Source organism: Macrotis lagotis, chromosome 1 (genome assembly GCF_037893015.1).
Source record: "Macrotis lagotis isolate mMagLag1 chromosome 1, bilby.v1.9.chrom.fasta, whole genome shotgun sequence".
NCBI classification, from domain to species: Eukaryota; Metazoa; Chordata; class Mammalia; order Peramelemorphia; family Peramelidae; genus Macrotis; species Macrotis lagotis.
Genome location: NC_133658.1, coordinates 378,865,408 through 378,890,225, shown reverse-complemented (window position 1 = coordinate 378,890,225; position 24,818 = coordinate 378,865,408). Strand labels below are relative to the sequence as shown.

General features: G+C 34.7%; 1 long non-coding RNA gene across 1 annotated transcript in view; it reads left to right on the top strand.

Annotated features, from left to right (window-relative positions):
* Positions 1–24,818, top strand: part of LOC141506056 (uncharacterized) — a 335,395-nt gene that overhangs the window by 77,863 nt on the left and 232,714 nt on the right. The window lies entirely within an intron of this gene.

Below are 24,818 nucleotides of genomic sequence, written 5' to 3'. Positions count from 1 at the left end.
AAAAGTATCCCAGAAAAGTAACCTATAAATCAATTTCTTATAAAGTGAAGAGTAATTTCAATGTTATATGAACTTTCTAAAGGGAATCTATGTTGTATGTCCTTTTATAAAGTCAAGAATAATTTTGTAATGCTACTCTCTTAGTGGCTGTTCTATACTTTTTCTTCTCTCTTCATATTGCCTACACCACCAACTTTCTGCCCTCCTCAGGCAGAGGACTGGGTCTTATACTTGACAGGAAACATTGAGAACATTTATCAAGAGCTTCCTTACCAAATCCGGTCTCAGACATTTAATAATTACCTAGCTGTGTGGCCTTGGACAAGCCACTTAATCCCATTTGCCTCGAAAAAAAAACCTAAAAATAAAACAAAATAAAAATAAAAAAGAGCTTCCTCACCAACCCCATCCTACACCAAATTACCTCAGGATTATCCTTTTTTTGTGTGTTATTTTTGTACCAAGCCCTGACAAAGAGATGTCTTATTTCCTTGTAAAGATCAACTTTCTCCTTGTGCCCTTAATCCTATCCTTTCAGTTGTCCTTTAGGATGTGTTCTCTTTTATCCTCAGAGAGTTTTTGAACTTTCCTCCTACAAACACACCCACAACTCCCCCATATTAAAAACAAACAAAATCGTTAATCTGATTTTTCCATCAAATTCTACAGTTATCCTTTCCCTAATTTCTCTCTTATATCCAAAGTCTTAAAAAAAAGGTCTACACTCCTTACCCCTTCCTTTTTCACCTCCTGCTCACTTCTGAACCCCACACAATCTGCTTTCCATTCTCACTTCAGTGGAAAATGCTCTCTCTGAAGTAAACATTGGTCTCTTTATTTCTAAAAATCCAGTGGCCTTTTCTTAGTCTTCTTCTTTTTTTACCTCTCTGAAATGTTTGATAACTGTCAATTTTTCTTGCTTTGAATACTCTAGTATTCAGAATTTTTGTCACTGCTTTATTGTTGTTCTCTTTTTATCCCTTCTAACCCTTCTCAATCTTCTTGGTAGGATCATCCCTTCTTATGATCCTCCATTGTTGGTACACTCCAGGGCTCTGCCCTTATCCCATCTTCTTTCTATTCTTCCATTAACTATCATTTCCATGTAGCAATTCCTTCTTTCCATGTATCACCTTTCTTCTGAGTTTCAGTCCTGTTTCTCCAGTAACCTGATAGAAAATCTCCACTTGAATTTTCCATTGAAAACTGGAAAGAATTTATGCTTCCTTTTCTCCCACCTTTCAAATGGGGACATCATTATTCTTCTGAGATGAAGTGATCCTTATACTTGGGAAGGCTAACTACTCTATATGTTCCCTTGATTCTATCGGCTTCTGTCTTGTTTTAAAAATCGATATTATCATTATTTCTCTCTGTGTCTCTTTGCTTTCTCTTATATATGTGTTTATATGTATTTGTATGTGTATATTTGTATATACATATATGTATGTATATATAGATGTAGATAAACATACACAAATATATCTATTTATGCATGAACATCTATATATGTATATATATATATATATATATAAACATAAATACCTCTCCAAATCTATACAAATAGATGTCTAAACACATTTATGTTTATGGATATGTGTTTAGATACATAAAATTTAGGTACATATACATATGTATATACACATATAATGTTTGGCTTTTGAAATCCTTTATAATCTGAATCAAGAAAATTTATCTAGGTTAGTTATATATTGCTCCTTCTCACATGGTTGACATTTCTACCAAACTGAACTACTGTTTTTTTTTGTTTTTGTTTTTTGGAATTGAACTTTCCATCTTCTCCTACTTGTGGGTGTATGTGTGTATTTTACATACACACACATATAATTATGTATATTAAATTAAAGTTTTATATATAAATATATTTCCCTCTATCCTTGAGGTTTACAAACATGCCCAAATCAATTTGTCCCCCCAACTTTTAAAATTTTCACTTAGTCCTATCATCCCCACTAGCTGTTGTCCTTTATCTTCCCCTTTGTAATTAAACTCATTGAGGAAATTCTCCACCCTTAATATTTTCATTTCATCATCTCATTTCCAAACTCTCTTGTACCTCATCATTCAACTGAAACTATTCTCTCTAAAGCTAATAGAAATTTCATAAATGTCATAATTAATCTTTTTAAAAACCTCATGGTTCTTGACATCTCTTCAGCATGTACCGCTTTACACTACTACTCTTTCTTCCTAGAAACTCTCTCTTCTCTGGGGTTTAATGGCTTTACTCTTTCTTATTTCTACTTTTATGATTTCTCCTCAGTCTCCTTTGCTATTTCTTTATTCATCTTACTAACTATGGCTGTCCCCCAAGGCACTTTGTCATTCCTCCTCTTTTTTACCTTTCTACTATACTCTCTTGCTTGATGATCCCATCATCTCCTATGGGCTTTTTTGTATATAACTCCCAGATCTGCATACAACCTGTCTTTCTCTTGAACTTCAGTACCAAAATGTCAACTTATTAGACATTTCAGATTGGACATTTCAAACTCAGTGTGTTCAAAACAGAACTCATTAATCTTTTCTCCTAATCCTACAAGTCTTCTCAAATCCCCAGATATTATGGGGGGCATCACAATCCTTTGAATCATGACCTTTAGTTCAAACCTTTGATGCAACCTCTTACCCAGCTTCTATATCCCAATTAATGACTATATCAATTCTCTCTCTCTTCCTCTCACCCCACCCCACATACATCCCCCCTATCTCCACTCATGTCTAGTCCACTCTAGTCCAGTCTTCAACAACTTTTACCTGGAGTGTTGCAATGATGTCTTAATTAGTTTCCTTGAATACAAAGTTTATCTTCTCTAATCCCTCTTTCTCTTTTTCACAGTTTTCAAACCTGAGAAGGTGCAGTGATCCCCTATTCTTCATTATAATGCTCAAATTCCTTATTTTGACTTTTTAAAGTCTTTCACAATCTAAATCAAGCCTCTTTCTCTAGGATGATTGCACATTGCTACCCTTCACATAGATGACACTCCAGGTAAAATGAACAACTTGTTTTTTTTTCTTGAATTGGACTTTCCATTTCCCATATCCGTGTTTGTGGCATAATTGTTCCCTCATATATCTGGAATGTACTTCATTCTCAGTACTGTATATTAGAACTTGGAGCTCCCTATAAGACTTAATCCAAATTTCACCTCCTTCAAGAAGCCTTCCTTGAATTCCACAGTTGTTAATACCTCTCCTATCCCCAATCATTTTTATTTTAAAAAATTATATATAGTATATTCCAAAAGTCTCAGTGCAATATTAAGATTTTAAAGCTTGAAACTACTCTAAGAAGTTTGGAAAATCAGTATATACTCTATATTTTCTTATCTTAAACAAGTCATATATCACCCATTAGAATGTATGGTAATTGAGAGTAGGATTTATCTTAGAATTATGTTTATATCTACAGTATCTAGCACAGTGCTATGTGCATAGAAGACACTTAATAAATGTTATTCATTGATTGATGTTGAAAATGTCTTACAGTGTCAAAGAAAAGAGGAAGTTTCTGTATTTGAGATGATATAAATCTGATTGCAATTCTGAACATACATTTAATAAGAGAGTGAATATTATCCAACATACCCAATGGTATTTTCTCTTCTGTAAAGTGAGTGGAGTATACTGTGATGTCTAATATATTTCTTCAGACTCTGGCATTCTCTAACCAATCTTTCTAATCCCAAATGCAATAAAGACTGATTAAATAATTCTAACAAGTTGTAGAATACAGGGGAGATCAGGGTTAGGTAGGTATAATTCAATAAACCAAGTTATGACAAGTAACATATACAGGGAATGAAATTCTTCTGATTGGTGGTAGTAACTCATCACAACTCAAACAAAATGTTCTACTTTCTAATTTCCAATAGAACCTGGTTAATTCCTAAACTTTAAATAATCAGATAGGATCTGAAGGAATCTTAGAGGTTATTTCATTTACCTACCTTTTATTTTAATGAGAAAGCACACCTTGATTGTTTTAGGATCTTACTCAGGTATACATATTAATGGCAGAATAGAGATGAAAATTTAATTTTGACTCCCACCCCTATACTCAGGAGCATCTAGGTGGCACAGTAGATAGAGTACTGGTCCTGGAGTCAGGAAGACCTGAGTGCAGACCCAGTCTCAGATACTGTTAAGATATGTGACTTTGGGCAAGTTACTTAATCTCTGTTTACCTCAATTTCTTCAACTTTAAAATGGGGATTTAATAGCAACTACCTCACATGGTTGTTGTGAGCAAGAAGAAGAATATAACACTATGTGCAAGTCACTGTACTAAGCAATTTATAATTATTATCTCATTCAATTATTCAAATAAGACTATTCAATATTTCTGTTTTATTAATATATTAGTATATAATATTATTAGTTTTTCAGTTAATACAATTATCTCATTTCACTCTTTAGTTGAGTTAATAATCATAAAATGCTGAGCACAGTATCTGGCACATAGTAAGCATTATATAAATGTTAACTATCATCATCATCATCATTATTACTTTTCTCATTATACTCTTTTGTCTCATGAGATCAACTTAGAGCTGGAAGGTATAGCAGTGGCCATTTAATCTAACCACATCATTTTGCAGATTAGAAACTAAACCTCAGGGACATTAAGTGATTTGCCCAAGATCCTAGAGATACTAAACTGCAGAGCTGGGATGTGAATCCAGGTCCTCTGACTTCCAGTTCAGCCCATTATCACTAGATCACACTTCTTCAAGCATCTCCTAGGTTGTACCTATGTGGAAGTTTGAATTAAGGTAAGTAGGAAGGTATACCCTGACTTTTAATCAGAGAAGACTCTAAATTTATGCTAGAACCAGTTACAGAGAAACTCTAAATAGCTAGGTCAATTATATGATGATTTGGGATAAAAAGTAGACTATTATGGGATACTAATTTTATCTTTTTTCTGGATAACTGGAATCAATATTAGTTCAAGTCCTAAGGTGGAATTAGGAGTAATAATAACTGATGTTAATATAATAGTTTAAAATTGTAAATAGCATCACACTGTCTCTTTTTCTTCTTACCAAAAACCCAAGCCTAAGAGACATGGTACTTGTCCATCTAATGTGTCAGAAACAGAATTTGAACCCATGTCTTCTTGATTCCAAGTACTACAGACTATCCAATAAAGTAGGTGGCTAACTAAATAAATAAGCTACTCAGGCCTGGACACCTTTATGGTTACCTAAATCGTACTTGTTTTCATTATTCCTAGGATTCTCAAATGCTCTTATTCCCTTGGCTATAAGGTATAGATCCTTTAAAGGATAATCTAAATTAGATAACACATTGGTAATTAATATTCTGTTCTAATACAATAAAGAGTCACTTTCAAGTCAAAGTCAGAAGGACCTTGGAATGAACAACCGTAGGGTCCTAATTGGGCAAATTTTCACAAGAATTCCTGTAATCAGAAAATGTATTGAATGTATATTTATTTAATGTCTAGAAATTCTTGGTGGAGGTGCTTGACTTAAACTCCAACTTTCTCTTATTTCCCTTGTTTAAGATATTGAATTATTCCCTACCTAAACCAATGTTATTTTTCCAGCAACTTCTCTGTGGAAATGTTTCCTCAGTCAATGAACAATTTTATTGAAAGTTTTTTTTTTTGGTTTCTGTTTGGTATCTAGTTAATAACTCATCTTTATAAAAAGCTTTAAGCTTTTTGCAAAAGACTCTTCTAATATTGCCTCCTTTGATTCCCCCAACAATTCTCTGAAAAGGATAGTATTATTATCCCCACTTATCATAAGAGGAAATTGAACTTCAGAAATGATAGTATCTTGTCCAGGCTCACCTCTCAACTATTTGGAATTGAATGCAGGTTGTCCTTACTCTAAATTCCACCATTCCATTTTCCCATACCATCTTTCCCACTTCCAAGAAAAGTAGTACTTTTGAACCTGCTGGGAAGTGCTCAAGAAAGAAACTAAATAGGGACTGTTTTTCTTAGCACACCAGTTTGTATGACCAAGGAAGGAAAAAAAAAAGCAAAAAAGCAAACTTTGTTTGGATTCAAATGTCATCTTCATCTGTCCCATGTTTATTTTTATTTTATCTCTGACAAAGAATGTTAACTTTCCAGGAAAATTTGCCACCTCTAAGAATAAAACCAGCACAAACTTTTTAAAGGTATCCTTCTACTTGAGGCTGTGTTCTAGTCATCTAGAAAAGGATCAGGGTCAGCATGAAGAAGACCTGTACCACACATAAACTTGGTCAAGTCATCATCTTCAACCATGCCATAAACATTCATGGCCATGATATTCATCATTCTGCTATCTTCCATGTGACTCCAGTGTTAATCAAATTCAAAATTTCTGTTTATATTCTCATGGGACAGGTCTTCAGGAGATATTATGAATGTGGGATTAACTATCACTTGCTTATAGAGTTAATGTTCTAGAGGACTTCATTTCTTAAAATATTCATTTTGACAGTTCACATGGTTGAGAAATTTCTGAAATCAATTCCTAATTTTTTCCCAAAAAAGATAAGCTCTTTTTTAATCAGGCAAGGGTTCCTCAAAACAAGTTATTATTTAAATATATTCAGCATTACCTCCTACCAACCTGGGAATAGATAATTGTTCGGTCTTTTTAGTTCGGTTTTGCAGAATTAAAGCTAGGTAAGAAGTTTGTTTTGTCTTTTCCTTTGTTTCATTTACTTTGCTTAAAACTATTTCAGGTATCATTGCATTCAATTGAAATTCCAACAGTACAGCACATTTCTTAGTCCTTTTAAAATTAGTTGCATTTTGGGAAACAGAATGGTGAATTATGAATGTAAAGAGCACTGAATTGGGTATCAAAGGACCTGGGTTCAAAACTCAGCTGTCACTTACAACGAATGTGACTTCTGGTATAATTCTTCATTAGGGCCTCAGTTTCTTGATCTATAAAAAATGATGGGCTTTAGATGATCTCTAAACTCCCTTCTGATTCTAAATATATAATATATTTTAAAAGTTTTTCAGTTGGTAATACATAAGGCAGAAATGTATAACCCATTTTAGTGATAAAGTAAAAAAAAAGCATATTTGAAGATATTTTGCACTTTTTTTCACTAAAATATATATATGCTTCTTGTTTTAACTTCAGTGCTACAAAACAAGAATGGGGACCTTGCAGTCTGCCATAGATGGATTTCAGTAGGTCCATGAACTTAGATGGGGAAAAATACAACTTTATTTTGATTAATTTCTAGATGAGGATTTAATATTTACTTCAAATATGAATGTAATCAACTAAATATTTTTCTGAGAAGAGGTTCATAGGCTTCACTAGTCTTGGCAGAGAGGTCTATAAAAGAAAAAGATTAAGATCTTCTGCTTTAAAAGATGAAATTGGGATAGAGGGAAAGACTGCCTCAACAATGGTAGTTTTGGTAGTTTTATTGTTTCTGAAATTTTGAAACCTTGAACTCTATCTTGTACTTATACTGAGGTACTACTGAATGGTGTATAAAAAGCCAGGAAAGGAAGGAAGATCTAGTTTCACCTCCTAGCTTTATAACCACGAACAAGTTGTTATCCCTCACTACCATACCAATAAAATTGAAGGTCTGAACCAAAAAAACAAAAATCCCTCAGCTTTACTTATTCTATGAACTTTTCCTATTAGTGCTATTTAGTTTGGAAAAAAAAGGTTGAAATGCCAACATCCTCTTTGAAGACAAATTTACAATTCATTCCCAATACCCTAATTTAATGAAAGTTTTATGGTGTGGTAGGTGCTTAATTATGCGAGAGGCAGAAATGAAAGAGCATCATTCCCCATGCAGAGAGGATGGATTGTGTTTTATTTTCAAAGGTCCTCTCTTTGATCACTGTAGTACACAATACACCAAATACATTGATTCTTTGGAAATCAATGATTTTCTGGAGTGCAGTTTCATTTCAGTTTCAGAGAAGGGGGAAAAAAGGAATTTATATGAGTTAATTGGGTGAGTGATAATATTAGTTAAATTACCAGACTTTGAATGATCATCACTGAAAAACAAACAGTGAACAGAGTGCTCTAGACTCAGTTTCAAAGTATCTGGGTTCAGATTCCAGCTTTTTTCCCCTTACCTTATGCAAGCAATTTAACTAGTCTGGGTCTCAAGTCTCCTTGTCTATCAAATAAGATGATTAGACTTGATGACTTCTAAGATTCTTTCCTCTTCTATATTTATTATGCTATGCTATTATTCACTACCTTTAGAAGTTAACACTTAATATGTTTTCCAGAACCAATGTAACTATGGTATATGTCTCTATAACTATAGTCTCTAACCTTGAGAACCATGGATGAGTCTAGAGGAGCTATTGTGCCTCTCTGTTCTGTACCTATGTATGAAATTAGATGAGGTTAAGTTCTGGAAATCTTGTCTCCTGATGAAAGGGAGATAAGCTTCCCTTTCTCCCATTGATTAACTGATTAAAGTCTTCAATTGCTGACCTGAGGAAAAAATTGCTTAAGGATGACATTGTATCTCAGAGTTAGTGGTTCCTTAAAGAAGAGAAGTAGAGTGTTCAGCATACAATATTAATCAGGTAATTTATTCCTACACACAAAAGAAATACTGAAAGTTAAAGATCCATAGGTGTACTTTAATGTAATAGAAATAGCAACTTAACTTTTGATTACCATTTCTGTCTTCTAGAGGGTTGATACTTAACCTCTTCAGAAATTATAATACTTTATATATTATAGAATTACTAATTAGACATCTTACATTTCACCTTAGCTTGGCACTGTCCTTATAACTTTACTGATAAAACATCCAGGCAAGGAGTTTTTATTGCCACCAACTCAATCCTTATTGAATCTAGGATCTCCAGAAATCTAGGACTCACAGCGTTACCTTCAATTCTAAACTCATCCACTAAGGTTACTCATTTAGCTAAGATTAAGAAAGAACAAAAAAGAGAGGGATTGAGACAAAGGCATTCAGGGACCTGTGCTTCAGGGTTCTGGATCCTTGCACTAGCTATCACATGGACAGGCTTTCACAATATTTGGATTAAAAAAGGCAATATCTATACTTTCCCACCTCACTAGAAATTACGTAGTACTTTCTGGTGAGTCACAGCCAGGAGTTAAGTTGAATGCTATGGTCTTAAGATGATGCAGCATGTTGCACCTCCAACTGCAGTCACAGGGCAGAGGAGGACCAAATTACTCAGGGTCTGTTGCACCCCAGCAAAATGCCAAGTCCTTTCAGTAATTAAACTGAGTCATGATACATGGCTGGAAATAACGTGAAAGTTATCATCTGTAAGGTATTCAAATATTGAGTTACACTTATAGTTTATCTGAAACAAAAAGGGTGACTCTGAGTATGACCTCATTACATATCACATTCTCTCATAACTGTCTATCTTTTACCTTGCAAATCTCTGAGGAAAAATCAAACAAATATTTTTAGCAATACAGAAATGAATCCTTATGTGGTTTTTTTCTAAACTCTAGAAATAGCTAATTCAATGATCATCACTCTCTGCCACTGGATAAATTATGGCAATAATGGGAGTAACTTGGGGGCAATAATGTTGAAGTTGATGCTAATCCTGTTTTGATTGTTAGTGCAACCTAAGAGGACTAACAGGACAAATTGGACAATTACATCTTTACTGAAGAAAACTGATGCTTCTACTCAAAACATCCAGTTAAAGCCTGTGAACTGTAGCTTACACTAGAGCAAAGGTTCTTAATTCAGTCTACAAACTCCTTGCTGTTTGTGGACATCAAGTCCCTGGATCTTCATGCATTAATTTAGATGAGAATAATTATATTTTTTATTTCAAAATAATTAATTTTCTTTTATATATTTTGTTTTTAAAAACATTCTTTTCAAGAGATTTCACTAAATTGCTGAAGGGATCCACGATACAATAAAAGGTTAAGAGCTACTATACTTAAGTTAATCCATAATAGGGTCTCATAAGAATTCATCTTATTACTGGGTATTCAGAGTTCTTAGTTGCTCCTTTTATAGACAAAATAGGATTTACCAGCCTTTTTGGAGTAAAATTGCTTTGTTTTGTTTTTTTTAGGGTTTTTCAAGGCAAATGGGGTTAAGTGGCTTGCCCAAGGCCACACAGCTGATAATTATTAAGCAGCTGAGACTGGATTTGAACCCAGGTACTCCTGACTCCAGGGCCAGTGCTTTATCCACTGCACCACCTAGCCGCCCCAAAAGTTATTTTTTCTAATAATGTACATCCACCCCCCCCAATTATATAAGGTCTGGAGGCCACCTCATTGTAATTTCTTGGGTCCTGTCCTGTATATGTATTAGTGGAAGGACCCTCCCAGTAGTAATCATAATAAAGATAATTACCTCTTCCAATTCAAATCAGTGATTGTTTTGAAAACTTATTTTAGAATAACTTGGAACACTGAGATGACTTGATCAAGGTCACATGCAGTATGTATCAGAAGCAACACTTGAACCCAGGTCTCCTGATTCTAAGACGGGAAACAATCCACTTTATCTAGATGCCTTTTGATGATGATGATAATGATGCTGTTGATGGTGTAGCATGTTTTAATCAAAAATAATTCAGGTCATATTTGCTTTTATTACTGATTTCAGAATTTTCTAGTGTGTCAATGAGATATAGAAATTCAGGAGTGTTTCCAGACCATGGTTAGCACAACTTCAATGTCAAAATTACACAGAAGTGATGTTAACCTGAAAAAAGGTGAAGTGCCTTCAGGCCATTTCATTTTTCTCTAATGTCCAGACGTTCCAGAAGGATGATGGGGACAGCTGTTCCTCATCAGTTCATCAGAAAATGGAGGTGGTGTATATGTGGGTTGAGAATGATTATAATCTCAAGTTAATAGTACAATATGTATTGATACTTCTTTAGGATTTTGTGGAATTTGAGAAGTTTAATACCTTTCATTCTTTTTTTTTGAAAGATTTTATTTTCTTTTACAATTTTTCCTCTATTCTTGCTTCCCTCCCCCCATCCCCACAGAAGGCATTCAGTTAGTCTTTACATTGGTTCCATGTTATACATTGATCTCAGTAGAATGTGATGTCAGAGAAATCATATCCTTAAGGAAGAAAAATAAAGTATGAGGTAATGGCTCTTTTCTAAATTTCCTTTCATTCTTAACCATTTTTAGTTAATTATCTAATGGCACAAATATTGTCTGCTAAGTATTCTTTTAAAACCCTCATCAAGGGGCAGCTAGGTGGTGTAGTGGATAAAGCACTGGCCCTGGAGTCAGGAGTACCTGGGTTCAAATCCAGTCTCAGATGCTTAATAATTACCTAGCTGTGTGGCCTTGGGCAAGTCACTTAACCCCATTTGCCTTGCAAAAACTAAAAAAAAAAAACCCTCATCAAAGGTGAGCAAGATTTTTGTTTTCATAAAAAACTGCACAGATAGGAAAGTAGACATTTAGGTCATTTAAGTATTTGTGTTCTTAATACTATCTTTTTCTGCCATAAATAAGATATGAGATCCCCCCCCCATTTTGTAATTTTTCCTCCTTCAGATACCTTAAGAATCGATTGATTGAAAAACGGTGGTGTTGAAGATACAAAGACAAAAATTAAAGAACCCCACCTTCGAGATTTTGCAAACATATCTTCTTCATCGTTGTCTCAGCTTCCAAAGGAAAATTCTCTTATCCTTCCTCTCTCCAATGGTGATGAGAGGAAATTGCTCTTCAGTGGAAATAATGTTCTTTTACTAAACCTCTTGATGGTGGTGCAACAGAATTCCCCTACTCTAGTTATGATGACTTTATTAAAAAGGTTTTGTGGTACAGTGGAACGAAGGCTGTTCAGAAGACTTTGGAGATGTAAGATAACAATTCATGTTACAGGCCTGATACTTATGACCTTGAACAAATTACTGAATCCCTCCAAGCTTATTTCCTACTCAGTAAAGTAAAATTAATAATTCTTATGCTATCATACAATTGTTATAAGCAAACTTTTAAAACTTTAATGCACTATAACAATGAGCTTTTAAATATGTTAAGGGTGATTGTGGCAGAGGGGAGTTAAGATCTGAAAATGGGAATACCTACCCTACATTCAAGCTGCTATTTTAGTCTGTTATGTGTAGGTTCAAATAATGTGTCCATAAATTTTCCAAGCAATTTTGCAACACATCTAGACATTCAAGAAAAGCCAAAATCATTTGAAATCATTTATTTTGTCCACTTCTATATTGTAACATCAAGGGATGCCTTTGTAACATACCCTTTCTTAAACTCTACCATTAAAGAAAAAAAAGGAAAACTTCAAATGCCTTTGACTTTTTTCCCCTTTGAGAGATATTTATTTCTGAAAGGGAAGTTAGAAGTTCTCATTGAAAGAACTCAAAGGATGAAAACATCTGCTAGTCATGAGCAGCATTTTGGTTGAGCTTAGCTGCTAGTGATCCTAAAGTTGAATGTTTCCGTTCTGGTCAATTTACAGTTATTTTATAAAGCTTAACAGAGGACACAGATAATTAGAATAGGCACAAATTATTAGACCAGTTTTTTAAGTAAAAGAAACTGGGACCTAATTCACACTCCTTGGTGTTTGAAACCTGATTTTCTACTTTTCTGAATTGGGGTGGGGTGTGTGGAGGTTTTGAGGGAAAAGGCACAACAAACACTTCGTGGTGGCGAAAATGAACAGTTTATTAGTTGGCAGTTATAATTAACTGTTACAACCAACAACTGTTACAAAGTTTGCTCTAGATGAAAATGCCCATCTCTCAGTGGGATTATCAATTCCCTTTTTTAAAGGCAGGTTACTTTTTTACACACTTCTGATTGGTGAAACAAATAAAAAATGAAGTCTTGTGTTAAATGTGTTTACTTTTGCACCAAAACAGAAATGTAGACAATGTGTTTCAATTAAAAGGAGCCCTGCAGCAAAAATGTGTTACAGTCTTGGGTAGGAGCAGAGTATATCATTATCTTGTAGGCACAGCAGTCAAGATAATGAACAGCTAAGAAGACTGGACAATGGAAGGTGAAGTGTGGCATGTCATGGAACTGTCAATAGAATCTGAGCTCACTTCCCATTAGAAGGTGCTATGAAATTGCAGGGATGTGTCGAAGAGCTGGAGAAAGAGCTAAAAGAAAAGTAGCTTGATAGTGCTTAGTAATTTTAAGTCTGATTTAATGTTTTGCCATCATTACCAAAAGCCTTAGGGCAACTACTCCAGTGTTTAATTTCTCCTTTTCTCTGAATAAACAGCTCTATGTTGGTACTCTAGATTTGCTTTAGTTTCCTGGTGATTTTATGTCGTTGTTGTTCTAGTTTAAAATCCCAACAACCTTTTGGAATTTGTGGCAGTGTCTCTTGGTTTTTCTTTTCTACAGCACGCCCATTATGTAAACAGCTGTGTTGGGGATTAGATTGAATTGAGGTTGGGACTGTCACTCCTTCTGATGACTAGAAAGGCTCAGCAAAAAATACTGTATGCATCCTAGTGAGAGGTGGCCTGGGATTTGTTGAGTTTTGGGAAGTAGTAAAGAGCCAAGCCTAAGTGCCAATTCATCCCCAGTGAATGAAAACAAGAGAATAACTATGAGGAATTAAAAAAAAAATAAAATTGGCACCAATTTTAAAGCTACAGAATTAGAGGAATATAAAATAGGATTGACAAGAGAGAATACAGAATTTTACCACATGGGTGATAAATAGACACATTCATTGGGTGTGGGGGTCACTATTGTTAGTATTTAGGAGAAAATGAGATGATCTTATAGCTTCATGGAAAAATGTGCACTACTGTGCTTGACTAAGAGAATAATTCAAAATGTAGACCCTGCCAACATAGACTTTATGATCTTGAAATGGGAGATGACATGTATATGGACAAAGATAGTGCTAATTAGGATGTGGTAAATGCATGAGTACAAGATACTATGAGATCAACCAAGGGAAAAATCACTTCTAGATAAGGAGTATTGTTAACCACTCATTAAAAAAAATCCTCTAATTGGAGTGGCTAGGTGACATAGTGGATAGACCACCAGCCCTGGAGTCAGGAGTACCTGAGTTCAAATCTGTCCTCAGACACTTAATAATTACCTAGCTGTGTGGCCTCGGGCAAGCCACTTAACCCCACTGCCTTGCAAAAACCTAAAAAAACAAAAACTTATTGAATACCTACTGTATGAATGACAGCATAGACTACAAAGAAGAATGAAGTTATCCACTATTTCTCTGCTTCATAAACATTTTTGAAATCTAATTTTTTAAAAATCTATACATAGAAATAATTGATTCTCTTTTGGCCAGGTCTTGTATTGTCCTCTTCCCGTAAATCTTTAGACTTGCATGTAAGTCTATTTGTTGATTTTCTGAGACTGTATCACACTATTTTCTTATTTTTCTAATTTTTTTTCAGTGTATCTTTTCAGGGTCATCTTTTGTATAGCCATTGGTTTACATGGGAGGGAGCTAGTCTTTTGTAACTTTAAGAAATCTTTGCTTAAGGGTCTAATGGCTTCAGACAATATACCGTACAAATTATTTCTAGATTCATGTCTGTTTCCCAATATAACCCTGTACTTCATATAGTCTACTTTTACAAAGTGAACTATGCCCTAGGCAAGTTAAAAACTATTACAAATTATTACTGAAATATACTAAATCATGAAAAAAAGTTGAAAACTCCATGGTTGTGATTTCCTTGGATTTTACTATTTATTTATTTACTAGTTCGCTCATTGGTAAGGGGCCTCTTAGTAACTAGAGCCAACAACCAAGATTATTCTGTTTGTGACTATGTGTGTAACAGATGGGGGCTCTATATATTTTGGCAAGGGATCGGCTTAGGGTAAAGTTTGGTGCTTTCATTCAAAATTCAGAAGTAAGAAACAGCAAAATACAGGTCATCTCTTTCAAAATGCATACAAAAATCTATCCCACAGTGCCCCCTCCACTCCAAATGAGTGTCTCCACTGACAAAAAGAGCAATGGAAGGGAAACTAAACTTAACTTCCTACTTTTTTATATGCCAATTGAATGCCTTGGATATTTGGAATTTTAGATTAGAATCCAACTTTTTTTTCCCTGCCACATAGATGCCAGCTCGGTGAATTGCATTAATGACAGTGGTTATGTTTGTATGTAAATGGGTGACATCTGGCTGATATCAGGAGATCAAACATTGAGAGTCTGCGTGATGACTTTCATCTGTTTGTCACTCAGCAGGTGTAATGGATGGTAGGCATGTGGGCTCCTTACAGAAGTTAATGTACAGACTCAATGCGGAGGCAAAAGTTCCCTCTGTAATTTGCAGGAAGACAGCTCAAAAGGGGAGGGGCTGGAGTTGATGTCTTGCAAATGGGTCTACTTTGGGGTAAAAGAGTGAAGTTGCCCCATTGTCCTTCCTACTATACCCTGCCACACATGCGCTAGTATATATCGGCATTTCCTCTGTCCCATTTCTCAACCAACATCTACAGTTGAATTTGTTATTTGGGAATTTATGGGGAATGTATGTTAGAGTGAAAGAGTACATTGTGCAGAGAAGGGAAGCAGCTTGTAAGCATATCATTATACGTGAGCCATGGGGCCAGCAGATGGCACTTCCACTCAGGAACAAGAGCGGTGCCAAAAGCAGAACTCTAAATACACTTAAATCACATATCTTTACTTTTAAAATGGAGTATTTTAGAAGGAGAAAAAAATTACATTTAAATACACAAGTGGTATTCTTTTGTTCATAGTGCAAGAGCCCCTTTATCAATGTTGTTATATTCTAAAAGTCTGGTAGGGATTTGATATTTCAAATTTTCTTCTGGGTTTAGTGGCAAAGCAAGACTCCATTCTTAATAAGATTAGCCACTGAGGTGCACATGACTACAAGAAAACTTATTTTCTCAAGTATCCTCCTCTCTTAACTTAAAAATGGAAATTTTTGTTTTCATTCCTGTTTACCATGACAAAGCAAATCTTTATATTGATGATTTTCAGAAATAATACAAATAAACTGACATACAGACTTCTTATTTTGATTGAAAAAATATATAATTCTTAGGATGTGTCAATCTGTTCATTGATAATGGTGGGGGCATGGAGTTTGTGAATGTTTGTTACAGAGCTCAATAATTTTCCATACACCTTTTAAAAATAGTGTTCATGTTAAAAATCATGTTGCCATTTGAGGTATGATTAGAATGCTATTGAAGCAGTTGTCATGAAAGTTCTTAATTAAAAAGGTGTCCATGTGACAGATTCTGGCAAGGTTGTCTAACATAGCAAACTTATCAGGTACTATTTTTATTTCTTCTTTCTAAGGAGTATCAAAACTTCCACTAATAAATTATGAAACTGAGTATTTAGTTCTTAGTATTGACTTTGTGCATTCCTCAGTTACTTTTTTATATGCCATTACCTCAGACCACAAATATGATTAAGATAGCCCTTTTAGCCTTTTATTCAATTTAAAGTGGTGCTCTTTTGAATCACTTTTTAAAAACAGTTTGATATTTTTAAATGATTGTGCTTAATTTTTAAAATATCCAATAATCTTACTGTGCTGAGTTGACATTTGATATATCATTTATTTATCTATTCAACTAATATTGGTGGCACTCTTGCTACCATGAAAGGCCCTGGGTAACTGTTGTGGGGGATACAAAGAAGAATAAATAAATAAATCCTTCACTCAAAGAGTTTAAAGCTTAATAGAAGAGATAAAGAACTCAAATGAAAGGTGGAATGTGAAAGTACAATGACAGATATAGAGATCAGTGACAGATCTTTTTAAGAAGTGTTAACCATGTTTAGTTTTTAAATTGCCTTAAGAAGCACAGAAATTCAGAGCTGGAAGGTACCTCATTGTCATCTAGACCAACTCATTTCTGAAAAGAATCCTCTCTTATGGTGGATTCAGAAAGCAGATAGCCTTGGCCCAAAGACTTCCACTGAAGGAGTTCACCACTTCCCCTAGGAAAGTATAGCTCTAATTTTTAGCAGGTTATTATGGAAGTTGAGTCTAAATTTATCTCTTTGTAACTTTCAATCATTACTTCTCATTTTATTTTGCCCTCTGGGCTGAACTAATCATGTTAATTATTTCACACATTCTCTCTCTTGTCTGTCTGTCTGTCTGTCTGTCTGTCTCTCTCTGTATATACAACACATATATCTATATATAATAGGCACTCAAAATATTTGTTGAAAATATTGAGATACTTTTTCTGTAAGGTACATATTTGTTGTTGAATTGTTTCAGTCTTGTCTGACTCTTCATAACTCCATTTGGGTTTGGGCTTTTTTTTGACAGAGATACTGGAGTGGTTTGCCATTTCCTTTGAGGCAGACAGGATTGAGTGTGTTGCCCAAGGTACATAGCTAGTAAATGTCAGAGACTAGATTAGAACTCAGGAAGATGAGTCTTCCTTACTGTTGCCCACAGATCTATCCACTGTACTACCTAGCTATTCCAGTGTGCATATATTAGATATATAATTAACATTTCTTATATACATATGTACATATGCATATACACATATACATGTGTATTTTAGGTATATATAATATATAAGGTGCATATATAAAAATATATATTAGGATATATACATATATATATGTATGTGTATAAGTGGCACAGTGGAAAGAATACTGAGCCTGAAGTCAGGAAGATTCTTCTTCCTGAGTTCAAATCCAGCCTCAAACATTTACAAGCTGTGTGACTCTGGGCAATTCATTTAACCCTGTTTGTTTCAGTCATCTATAAAATGAACTGGAGAAGGAAATGCAAAGCATTTCAATACCTTTGCAGAGAAAACCCCAAATGGGGTCAGCCAGAGTCAGACATGTCTGAAATGATTGAACAATATATATTAGAAAAATTCCATTTCAGTTTGTTCAACAGATATTTTTGAGTACCCTACTGTGCTAGGTGATACAGTTCAAAATAATCAAGGTGGTAAGCCTTTGGGGTAGCAGATGGAAGCAATCTGAATTAATGGAAAGTAAGTTTAGATAGATTCATGATCTTACCTTGCTGCACACAACTCAACATTTCTTTTAGAACCAACTTTGTGATGGTAAAAATTTAGTCCAGTCTTGAAATGAGAAGTATAGTATCCTAGAGAGGTCAAGCAAATCCCATATAAAACTGACCCCATGAGACTTCAGATTGAATTTTTACCACACTACAGGAAAGCTATTTTATACACTTCAGCAGAAGCAAACGGACCTCAAATGCCTATGAATTAATTATAATTAGTGACTGCTTTAATGTTTTCTTTTTCATTTCTTTTGATATGTATCCCTCTGAAACAAGCATTATTCCAGGCATGCAAAACACAATTATTAGTTTCTAGCTGGAGAGTTGAAGCGATTCTGTATAAAATTGGTCTTTTATATTTATTCATTCAGAAAATATGAGTGGAGAGTGATTGCATATTTTATAAAAGTTGAGTAAATTCTGTAGCAAACAGATAACTCTGAAGCAAAAGGAGATTTGACCCTTTCCAGAATTGCTTAATGAATCCAGCATTATACATGTGGACCTTTCTATACTTTTTTGGTTACCTCTGTGGGCTTCCCCCCTCCCTTGTTTTTTGCGAACACACAAGCACATTCACAGCTTCTTGGATTTAAAAAGTAATTTACAGTATGAAGATTATTTTAATATTGAATCGTTTTTTTTATTTTTAGAAAACTGGATTTTAGTTTGGTTGGTACATATTATCTATTGACGAGAATGCTTTAAGTCTAATGGGTTGGCATTTATGGATTATGATCATTATTAAGGGAGTACCCTATATTGATGAGATAACCAATTTATTTGTTCATTTGGAGGACTTGTGCAGTAATAGGATTAAAATACTCAAAACAGTGACAAAGTGAGAGAATCTAGAGCAAATGTTGTAAAAGTATATACTTGAAAGTTAAAGGAGTTCCCAGATCTATTAAATTTATCACAGAATTTATACCAAGGATTTAAAATTAGCCAAATTTTATTTTTCTATCTCTACAACATCATTTGCATTTCCCCTTCTCTCTGTTCATAAAGGTAAGACCACACTAGATCAAGCCTTCACATTACCTCTTGCTTGTCTATTGCAATTGCCCACTAATTGGTTTCTCTGCTTCAAGATATTTCTCCATTCTAAGCCATTTTATATAGTGATTTTTCCTAAAGTGTAGGTCTGAGTATGACACTACCGTCCCCCACTTAATAAAATCCAGTGCTCCCTTTGACCCTTATTATAAAAAATAAACTCCCCTGACTTTTAAAGTCCTTCCCAACCTAGTCTCAATCTATTTTTCCCAGCCATATTATACATTATGCTGTTCCATGCACATTACAGTCTAGCTAAAATGCTCTTTCATTCAGTTCCTGTGAAAATGGTATTGGTAATGGTGAGGGAGAGACTAAGAAAGTATTACCACAGAAAGTGGCCTTTGTCAAACATAAATTCTATTTGACATTTAAAATTCTTCATAATCAAGATTTTTTTAATCTTTCAAATTTTCTTAAACATTTCCTCCTTCCCACACTCTGCAGTCCAGTCATAGTAGGCTATTTGTGGAGATTATAGGCAATCATAGCAGTTTATTGAGTTAGGGGATGTCAGACTACATTTCATAAAAAAAAGAAAAAAGAAAAAAGGACTGTTTTGTTTATGTAGAGAATAGACTGAAATGGGAAGATAATTGAGACCGAGTGACAAATTATTTGACTATGTAATCTTCTAAGCCTTATGTGATGAGATCCCAAGCTAAGGGGGCAGTAGTACAAATGTAGGGAAGGGGGCAAATATGAGAGCTAGTATAAACTAGAGGAAGAAAAGACAAATTTGTTGACTGATTAGATGCATGGATTGAATGAAGGTTGCAAATCTGGGTGATTAGAAGAATAGTACTGCTTTTTGTAGTATTAAGGAAATTTGGGAGTGTGGTTCATTCATGGAGAACAGTAAAGATTTTGTTTTGGAAATAATGAGATGCCTGCAGAACATCTAATTAGAAATGTCCAGTAGGCAGTTGATGATACGTAAATGGGAATCAGTAGAAAGAGTTGAGTTAGATCTATAGCTCTGGAAATCATCAGCATAGACAGGAAAATGGAACCCTTGGGAGTTGATGAAATAATCTAAATAAGAGAGTGTAAGTGACAAGTGAAATCTCTGGGGAAAATGTTTAAAAATAACTCTTTATGAGTAATGTGTTGGGAATTCTTAAACTAGGCTTGTGACAGCCAGCCTAGGATAGTAAAGACAGTGATAGATTTGGATTCAGATGACTTGGACTTGAGTTCTAGTTCTACAGTTTACTGAGAGAAGAAACAAGTCACCTGGTTGAGCCTCAGTTTCTGAGAATGCAAATGAAAGTACAAATGCTAACACTGCCTGTTTCAAGGGAGGTACTATATGATGTGCTATGGGGTTAAATGAGATAATAATTGTTAAAAACAAAAGTGCTTAGCACTGATTGGCATATAATAAGCTTTATATACATGTTTACACCCTTCTTTTTTCCTCTTTCCCTTCCCCTCTCTTAAAAATGATCTATAAATGTAAGGAGTAATCATTATCATCACCATTATTATTCTCCTTATTATCGATTATTTATCTTCCTACAATCTTTTCTTCTTGATGTTTATGAAATGCGCCTCACAAACTTGTGTCCTGTTAGTCACAACTTTTGTTCTTCCCATGACAGCTGATACTTCCAGTGGCAAAATCCTTTCTTTTTATGTGAAAGATGCAGTCCCATACCTTTCACAGTTGCACAAAAATTCAGCAATGGCAAGAGTTAGTCTCTAATTAAAGATTCTAGTTTTCCAGGGATGCTATAACTCAAATCCACATCTAGAGACATTTCTTCTAGTATTCTTCACTAGCAGTGAACTATGCATATTTTTCATAAAATATAGGCGCATTCGATTTTCCACAAGAGAAGAGCTTTACTGAATTTTAAGTAACTTAGGAATTGCTAATATTTTTAATAATGTGTGTTGAATGAATGTGTTCTATTGGCAGAGATGAAGATATTTATAGAAATGCTATTACATTGATGTTTAAACAGAGAAGCATAGCGAGCCCCTTTTCAATGCTGGTGTTGGAAGCCAGGACTAATAGGTGTCTCTACATTAACTTAATGTTAACATGGTTTTTACTGCATATAGTTCTATTTTTAGAGCCTCCATCGTTTCCTTAGACTATTACTTAAGACTTTGAATGTTGTTTAACTCTTTGGTGTTTTTCTTGTCTTAGCCAACTAGTTTCTAAAATGGAGCACAGGAGTTCTGTCCTGAATTCATTGTCATCATTACCTTATCTAGCACTGTAAATAATTGTTGATTTGTTTTAACACAGCCAGAATCATTTGATAAGCAAATCTAACTCTGTGAGTCAAGAAGATTTCAATTTTATCCAAATTGACCACCTAATTCTATTATTTCTAACTTGCACTCCCCACCCAGGACATTCTCCTTTCCTTACTGAACCTAGTTAGCAGTCTTATCTCCTCATCTCCTAACCTCAGGAGGGGAATTCAAAATACATATTGATCCTCCCTCAATTGCCTAACTTCCCAAGGGAGGTCAGTTCCCATGACCTACTCCTCCATTCTACCTCAATTACCCCACATAGTACTGTGACTAGATTCTAGGTCTAGAGTCAGGAAAATATAAGTTTAAATCCAGCTTCAGATATTTCAGGTTTTGTGGTTTTGTGATTCCAGGCAGATCACTTAATCTTTGTCTTCCTCAGGTTTTTCATTTGTAAAACAGGTATAGTAATAGTACTTACCACCCAGCATTATTGTGAAGATCAAATAAGATAATATTTGTAAAGGACTTTTCAAACCTTTTTGCACTCTATAAATGTTAGCTCTTAGCTATTATTAGTATTAGCTGTCACTCATAAATATTTCAATTCCATGCTTATTCCAAACTTTGTTTATCTAATCAAAATTTTTTCATGTCAATTTTCCTTTTACTTAATGAGCCCTAACTTATTCTTCATCCTCACTGTAGACTCCATCCCCTCTATCTTCTATTATTTTTGCTTTGCTCATACTCTTGAACAAAACTGGAGGAATTTTGTGGTGACTGAGTCCACTATAAATTTGTAATCTAATCTCAATGGGGCCCTCCCTGCACCCAAATATTCTATTTCTCTCTAATTGATTTGCTATCCCATTTTCTGTAACAACTCTGCCAAAACTTGTTTCTCTTCAAATTTTCCATGGAACCTTCTCCCCCAATTTTCAGCTAATGATCTCACCTCATATTTTACCTCCCCTCCCCAGGAGGTCATTCATTGAGAGCACTCACAATTTTCTCATATTATATCATTCTGACATCTTCCTACACTATTACCTCTAACTTCACTTCAGTTTCAGATAAATCAGGGACACTATCCCTTGCCAAGGCAGCTCTTCCCCTAATATCATCTTCTCTCTTCTTTTCTAGCAACTTGCCCTTACTATCAGAGCATCGTTCTTATTCATCCTCTCTCTCTCTCTCTCTCTCTCTCTCTCTCTCTCTCTCTCTCTCTCTCTCTCTCTCTCTCTCTCTCTCTCCCACTCTCTCTTTCTGTCTCTTTCTCTCTCTGACTCTTATCTCCTTCTCTCTATTGCTCAGTCTCTCCATCTGTCCCTCTATTTCTCTGTCTGCCTCTTTCTTCACCATTAATTGCCAAACCAAATTTTTACAATCCTTATCCTTGCTGATCTCTTTGCAACATTCCTCTTCTCCTCAACATTCTCTTTTCTATTTTTTTTCATGAAACTGGTTCCCCAAGCTTTTTGACCATTCATCTTCTTTTTCCCTTGCTGATTCTTTATTCAGATTATGAATGAAGGGATGCTACCCAAGATTCTATACCAGGTCCTAATTTTTTCCCTGGCATGTGATATCATTTTCTGTGAATTCCATATGTAGATCTCTATATTGAACCCTAGACTCTCTCTTAAACTATATTCATATATTTCCAAAATACTTTTGGACAACTTAGATTCTGATTCAGGTGGGTCTGTCTCAGGTCAGTATCCTGTTAGTTTAGGTTTAAAGATGGGACAAAATGAGGCATTTATATATCATTGAAGAATTAATAAAGGGTACTTACTTAGCTTATTAAAAGGATATCTGGCAAGGTTACCATAGCTTGTTTAGTTAGATTCTTCTAATATCTATATAGAAGTGTTTCAATATGGTCAGAGGCTGTCCAGGGAGGTATATAGCTTGAGCCTTACCACAACCTTGGGCCAATTAAGTTCCAGCTTTGTCACCTTTAAAGGAAAAATTATGTTAATATATGTTTGGGGATAGATAATTGGTAATTGGTAATTGGTGGTCCTAACACAGATTGAGTATTCTGGAGGTATTTCAAACTAAACATATCCAAAATAAAACTCTATCTTCTGCTCTCATTCAGCCTTCCTTTCTTTCAAACTTCCTGATTGCTAGTGAAAATATCATGATTTTCTTAAATTAATAGACTGAGAACTTTATGCCTCTACTTCTAACTCACTTTGCATAAGCAATCCAGTGTCATATCTTGCCATATCCACCTTTACTGCATCTTTTTATATGCCCCTTTCTCTCTACTCTGCCTCTCTAGTCCAGGCCCACTCTGATGCCTGGACTATTTATTGTAGTAACTTTCTCAACCTAATGTTTTTTGGGAGATTTTTTTGGAAGGCAGGTTTGTAAGGGGTTAAGTGACTTGCTCAAGGTCACACAGCTAATAAGTATCAAGTATCTAAGGTCAAAGTTGAACTCAGGTCCTTCTGACTCTAGGACAGTACTCTATCCACCATGTCACCTAACTGCCCACTGTTGTAGTAATTTTCTAACTGGTGTCTCTGCCTAAAATCTCTCCCTACTCCAATCTATTCTCTAATCTGATGTGAAGATCATTTTTCTAAAATGTAGGTCTGTCTATGTCACCCCTTGCTTATTCAGTGTGCTCCATTGTCTCCCTGTTAGGAATTAAGCAGAAAGTCTTCTTTCAAAATTTAAATCTCTTGATAACCAATTTTCTTACATTTTACTCCCTTTCATGTACTATGTGCTACATTGACCCATTTGTTGTTTTGTATACTTTAGACTCCATCTCCCATTTCTATACACTTCTACATTGTAAGTCTCTCATACCTCAAATGTCCACCTCCTTCACCTCTGCCTCTTAGTCTTTCTCAAAATTAAGATCAAATCTTATCTTTTGCTGTGGCTGCTACCTGTCCTCTCAGGAATTATTGTCATCCTCTCTCAGTTACCTTCAATCTACTTTGTGTATCTATTTACCTATTTGTCTGTCTGTCTATCTATCTATCTGTCCATCTATGTATATAATATATAATATACCTCTATATAATATACCTAGTTATTTAATAGTCTCCAGAATATTAGAAAACTAAGTACCTTAGGTATTCTGAAAGCCATTCATTTCTATCTAATTTTTCTCTTTTCCATTTTCTCTGTTCTATTTGATGTGATACCCAACACATTATACTCCTGATTTTATGTCTGTAGAATTCTTACTTTTATTCATTAGAAAGAAGTCAATTAATTTGCATTTACTAATCTTCCATTCCTCACTTTTCTAATATTCTCCAGCTATCTAAAGGGAAAATAGTTCATATTTCTTTTAAATTCATAAATGTAATTTCCATTAAGGGAACTGGTTGTTGAATGAGAAAACCATGTCTTGCAGATTTTATTGCAGTTGTCTAGGATTTTATAGTTTTGTCTATAACACTTTCATTTGCTGTCATTTGTATAATCTGTCATAGGTGTAGAATATGTTTTTCCTAATTATTTTATGTATTATTTC